Consider the following 6,368-nt stretch of genomic DNA (forward strand, 5'->3'; position numbering starts at 1 on the left):
AACCTGTGTAGTTACTATAAGTATCTGTGGAGTGTATTATTAACCTGTGTAGTTACTATAAGTATCTGTGGAGTGTATTAACCTGTGTAGTTACTATAAGTATCTGTGGAGTGTATTAACCTGTGTAGTTACTATAAGTATCTGTGGAGTGTATTATTAACCTGTGTAGTTACTATAAGTATCTGTGGAGTGTATTAACCTGTTTAGTTACTATAAGTATCAGTGGAGTGTATTATTAACCTATGTAGTTACTATAAGTATCTGTGGAGTGTATTATTTATCTGTGTAGTTACTATAAGTATCTGTGGAGTGTATTATTAACCTGTGTAGTTACTATAAGTATATGTAGAGTGTATTAACCTGTGTAGTTACTATAAGTATCTGTGGAGTGTATTATTAACCTGTTTAGTTACTATAAGTATATGTCGAGTGTATTATTAACCTGTTTAGTTACTATAAGTATCTGTGGAGTGTACTAACCTGTGTAGTTACTATAAGTATCTGTGGAGTGTATTATTAACCTGTTTAGTTACTAAAGTGTTTGTAAAGTGTGTTATTAACCTGTGTATTTACTCTAAGTGTTTGTAAAGTGTGTTATTAACCTGTGTATTTACTGTAAGTATTTGTGGAATTTATTAACCTGTGTAGTTACTATAAGTATCTGTCAAGGGTATTATTAACCTGTGTAGTTACTATAAGTATCTGTGAAGTGTATTATTAACCTGTGTAGTTACTATAAGTATATGTAGAGTGTATTAACCTGTGTAGTTACTATAAGTATATGTAGAGTGTATTAACCTGTGTAGTTACTATAAGTATCTGTGGAGTGTATTATTAATTTGTGTAGTTACTATAAGTATATGTGGAGTGTATTAACCTGTTTAGTTACTATAAGTATATGTAAAGTGTATTATTAACCTGTGTAGTTACTATAAGTATCTGTGGAGTGTATTATTAACCTGTGTAGTTACTATAAGTATCTGTGGAGTGTATTATTAACCTGTGTAGTTACTATAAGTATCTGTGGAGTGTATTAACCTGTGTAGTTACTATAAGTATCTGTGGAGTGTATTAACCTGTGTAGTTACTATAAGTATCTGTGGAGTGTATTATTAACCTGTGTAGTTACTATAAGTATCTGTGGAGTGTATTAACCTGTTTAGTTACTATAAGTATCAGTGGAGTGTATTATTAAACTAATTAGTTACTATAAGTATCTGTGGAGTGTATTATTTATCTGTGTAGTTACTATAAGTATCTGTGGAGTGTATTATTAACCTGTGTAGTTACTATAAGTATATGTAGAGTGTATTAACCTGTGTAGTTACTATAAGTATCTGTGGAGTGTATTATTAACCTGTTTAGTTACTATAAGTATATGTCGAGTGTATTATTAACCTGTTTAGTTACTATAAGTATCTGTGGAGTGTACTAACCTGTGTAGTTACTATAAGTATCTGTGGAGTGTATTATTAACCTGTGTAGTTACTACAAGTATTTGTAGAGTGTATTATTAACCTATTTAGTTACTATAAGTATCTGTGGAGTGTATTATTAACCTGTTTAGTTACTAAAGTGTTTGTAAAGTGTGTTATTAACCTGTGTATTTACTCTAAGTGTTTGTAAAGTGTGTTATTAACCTGTGTATTTACTGTAAGTATTTGTGGAATTTATTAAACTGTGTAGTTACTATAAGTATCTGTGGAGTGTATTATTAACCTGTGTAGTTACTATAAGTATATGTAGAGTGTATTAACCTGTTTAGTTACTATAAGTATCTGTGGAGTGTATTATTAACCTGTTTAGTTACTATAAGTATCTGCGGAGTGTATTATTAACCTGTGTAGTTACTCTAAGTATATGTAGAGTGTATTAACCTGTGTAGTTACTGTAAGTATCTGTGGAGTGTATTATTAACCTGTGTAGTTACTATAAGTATATGTAAAGTGTATTATTAACCTGTGTAGTTACTATAAGTATCTGTGGAGTGTATTATTAACCTGTGTAGTTACTATAAGTATCTGTGGAGTGTATTATTAACCTGTGTAGTTACTATAAGTATCTGTGGAGTGTATTATTAACCTGTGTAGTTACTATAAGTATATGTAGAGTGTATTAACCTGTGTAGTTACTATAAGTATCTGTGGAGTGTATTATTAACCTGTTTAGTTACTATAAGTATATGTCGAGTGTATTATTAACCTGTTTAGTTACTATAAGTATCTGTGGAGTGTTCTAACCTGTGTAGTTACTATAAGTATCTGTGGAGTGTATTATTAACCTGTATAGTTACTACAAGTATTTGTAGAGTGTATTATTAACCTATTTAGTTACTATAAGTATCTGGGGAGTGTATTATTAACCTGTGTAGTTACTATAAGTATATGTGGAGTGTATTAACCTGTTTAGTTACTATAAGTATCTGTGGAGTGTATTATTAACCTGTTTAGTTACTATAAGTATCTGTGGAGTGTATTATTAACCTGTGTAGTTACTATAAGTATATGTAGAGTGTATTAACCTGTGTAGTTACTATAAGTATCTGTGGAGTGTATTATTAACCTGTGTAGTTACTATAAGTATATGTAAAGTGTATTATTAACCTGTGTAGTTACTATAAGTATCTGTGGAGTGTATTATTAACCTGTGTAGTTACTATAAGTATCTGTGGAGTGTATTATTAACCTGTGTAGTTACTATAAGTATCTGTGGAGTGTATTATTAACCTGTATAGTTACTATAAGTATATGTAGAGTGTATTAACCTGTGTAGTTACTATAAGTATTTGTAGAGTGTATTATTAACCTATTTAGTTACTATAAGTATATGTAGAGTGTATTATTAACCTGTGTAGTTACTATAAGTATCTGTGGAGTGTATTATTAACCTGTGTAGTTACTATAAGTATATGTGGAGTGTATTAACCTGTTTAGTTACTATAAGTATCTGTGGAGTGTATTATTAACCTGTGTAGTTACTATACGTATCTGTGGAGTGTATTATTAACCTGTGTAGTTACTATAAGTATCTGTGGAGTGTATTAACCTGTGTAGTTACTATAAGTATCTGTGGAGTGTATTATTAATTTGTGTAGTTACTATAAGTATCTGTGGAGTTTATTAACCTGTTTAGTTACTATAAGTATCAGTGGAGTGTATTATTAACCTATGTAGTTACTATAAGTATCTGTGGAGTGTATTATTTATCTGTGTAGTTACTATAAGTATCTGTGGAGTGTATTATTAAACTGTTTAGTTACTATAAGTATCAATCGAGTGTATTATTAACCTGTTTAGTTAATATAAGTATCTGTGGAGTGTACTAACCTGTGTAGTTACTATAAGTATCTGTGGAGTGTGTTATTAACCTGTGTATTTACTCTAAGTGTTTGTAAATGTGTTATTAACCTGTGTATTTACTGTAAGTATTTGTGGAATTTATTAACCTGTGTAGTTACTATAAGTATCTGTCAAGTGTATTATTAACCTGTGTAGTTACTATAAGTATCTGTGAAGTGTATTATTAACCTGTGTAGTTACTTTAAGTATATGTAGAGTGTATTAACCTGTGTAGTTACTATAAGTATATGTAGAGTGTATTAACCTGTGTAGTTACTATAAGTATCTGTGGAGTGTATTATTAATTTGTGTAGTTACTATAAGTATATGTGGAGTGTATTAACCTGTGTAGTTACTATAAGTATTTGTAGAGTGTATTATTAACCTGTGTAGTTACTATAAGTATTTGTAGAGTGTATTATTAACCTGTGTAGTTACTATAAGTATTTGTAGAGTGTATTATTAACCTATTTAGTTACTATAAGTATATGTAGAGTGTATTATTAACCTGTGTAGTTACTATAAGTATATGTAGAGTGTATTATTAACCTGTGTAGTTACTATAAGTATATGTAAAGTATATTATTAACCTGTTTAGTTACTATAAGTATCTGTGGAGTGTATTATTAACCTATTTAGTTACTATAACTATATGTAGAGTGTATTATTAACCTGTTTAGTTACTATAAGTATCTGTGGAGTGTATTAACCTGTGTAGTTACTATAAGTATCTGTGGAGTGTATTATTAACCTGTTTAGTTACTATAAGTATATGTCGAGTGTATTATTAACCTGTTTAGTTACTATAAGTATCTGTGGAGTGTATTAACCTGTGTAGTTACTATAAGTATCTGTGGAGTGTATTATTAACCTGTGTAGTTACTATAAGTATATGTAGAGTGTATTAACCTGTGTAGTTACTATAAGTATCTGTGGAGTGTATTATTAACCTGTTTAGTTACTAAAGTGTTTGTAAAGTGTGTTATTAACCTGTGTATTTACTGTAAGTGTTTGTAAAGTGTATTAATAACTGTGTATTTACTGTAAGTGTTTGTTAAGTGTATTATTAACCTGTGTAGTTACTATAAGTGTTTGTAAAGTGTATTATTAACCTGTTTAGTTACTATAAGTATATGTAGAGTGTATTATTAACCTGTGTAGTTACTATAAGTATCTGTGAAGTGTATTATTAACCTGTATAGTTACTATAAGTATCTGTGAAATGTATTATTAACCTGTGTAGTTACTTTAAGTATATGTAGAGTGTATTAACCTGTGTAGTTTCTATAAGTATATGTAGAGTGTATTAACCTGTGTAGTTACTATAAGTATCTGTGGAGTGTATTATTAACCTGTGTAGTTACTATAAGTATATGTGGAGTGTATTAACCTGTTTAGTTACTATAAGTATATGTAAAGTGTATTATTAACCTGTGTAGTTACTATAAGTATCTGTGGAGTGTATTATTAACCTGTGTAGTTACTATACGTATCTGTGGAGTGTATTATTAACCTGTGTAGTTACTATAAGTATCTTTGGAGTGTACTAACCTGTGTAGTTACTATAAGTATCTGTGGAGTGTATTAACCTGTGTAGTTACTATAAGTATCTGTGGAGTGTATTATTAACCTGTGTAGTTACTATAAGTATCTGTGGAGTGTATTAACCTGTTTAGTTACTATAAGTATCTGTGGAGTGTATTATTAACCTGTGTAGTTACTATAAGTATCTGTGGAGTGTATTATTTATCTGTGTAGTTACTATAAGTATCTGTGGAGTGTATTATTAACCTGTGTAGTTACTATAAGTATATGTAGAGTGTATTAACCTGTGTAGTTACTATAAGTATCTGTGGAGTGTATTATTAACCTGTTTAGTTACTATAAGTATATGTCGAGTGTATTATTAACCTGTTTAGTTACTATAAGTATCTGTGGAGTGTATTAACCTGTGTAGTTACTATAAGTATCTGTGGAGTGTATTATTAACCTGTTTAGTTACTAAAGTGTTTGTAAAGTGTGTTATTAACCTGTGTATTTACTCTAAGTGTTTGTAAAGTGTGTTATTAACCTGTGTATTTACTGTAAGTATTTGTGGAATTTATTAACCTGTGTAGTTACTATAAGTATCTGTCAAGGGTATTATTAACCTGTGTAGTTACTATAAGTATCTGTGAGAGTGTATTATTAACCTGTGTAGTTACTATAAGTATATGTAGAGTGTATTAACCTGTGTAGTTACTATAAGTATATGTAGAGTGTATTAACCTGTGTAGTTACTATAAGTATCTGTGGAGTGTATTATTAACCTGTGTAGTTACTATAAGTATATGTGGAGTGTATTAACCTGTGTAGTTACTATAAGTATCTGTGGAGTGTATTATTAACCTGTTTAGTTACTATAAGTATATGTCGAGTGTATTATTAACCTGTTTAGTTACTATAAGTATCTGTGGGGTGTACTAACCTGTGTAGTTACTATAAGTATCTGTGGAGTGTATTATTAACCTGTATAGTTACTATAAGTATATGTAGAGTGTATTATTAACCTGTGTAGTTACTATAAGTATCTGTGGAGTGTATTATTAACCTGTTTAGTTACTATAAGTATTTGTAAAGTGTGTTATTAACCTACGTATTTACTGTAAGTGTTTGTAAAGTGTGTTAATAACTAGTGTATTTACTGTAAGTGTTTCTTAAGTGTATTATTAACCTGTGTATTAAGTATAAGTGTTTGTAAAGTGTATTATTAACCTGTTTAGTTACTATAAGTATATGTAGAGTGTATTATTAACCTGTGTAGTTACTATAAGTATCTGTGAAGTGTATTATTAACCTGTATAGTTACTATAAGTATCTGTGAAATGTATTATTAACCTGTGTAGTTACTATAAGTATATGTAGAGTGTATTAACCTGTGTAGTTACTATAAGTATATGTAGAGTGTATTAACCTGTGTAGTTACTATAAGTATCTGTGGAGTGTATTATTAATTTGTGTAGTTACTATAAGTATATGTGGAGTGTATTA

The sequence above is a fragment of the Tachypleus tridentatus genome, unplaced genomic scaffold (assembly GCF_004210375.1).
Source record: "Tachypleus tridentatus isolate NWPU-2018 unplaced genomic scaffold, ASM421037v1 Hic_cluster_1, whole genome shotgun sequence".
Taxonomy (NCBI): Eukaryota; Metazoa; Arthropoda; class Merostomata; order Xiphosura; family Limulidae; genus Tachypleus; species Tachypleus tridentatus.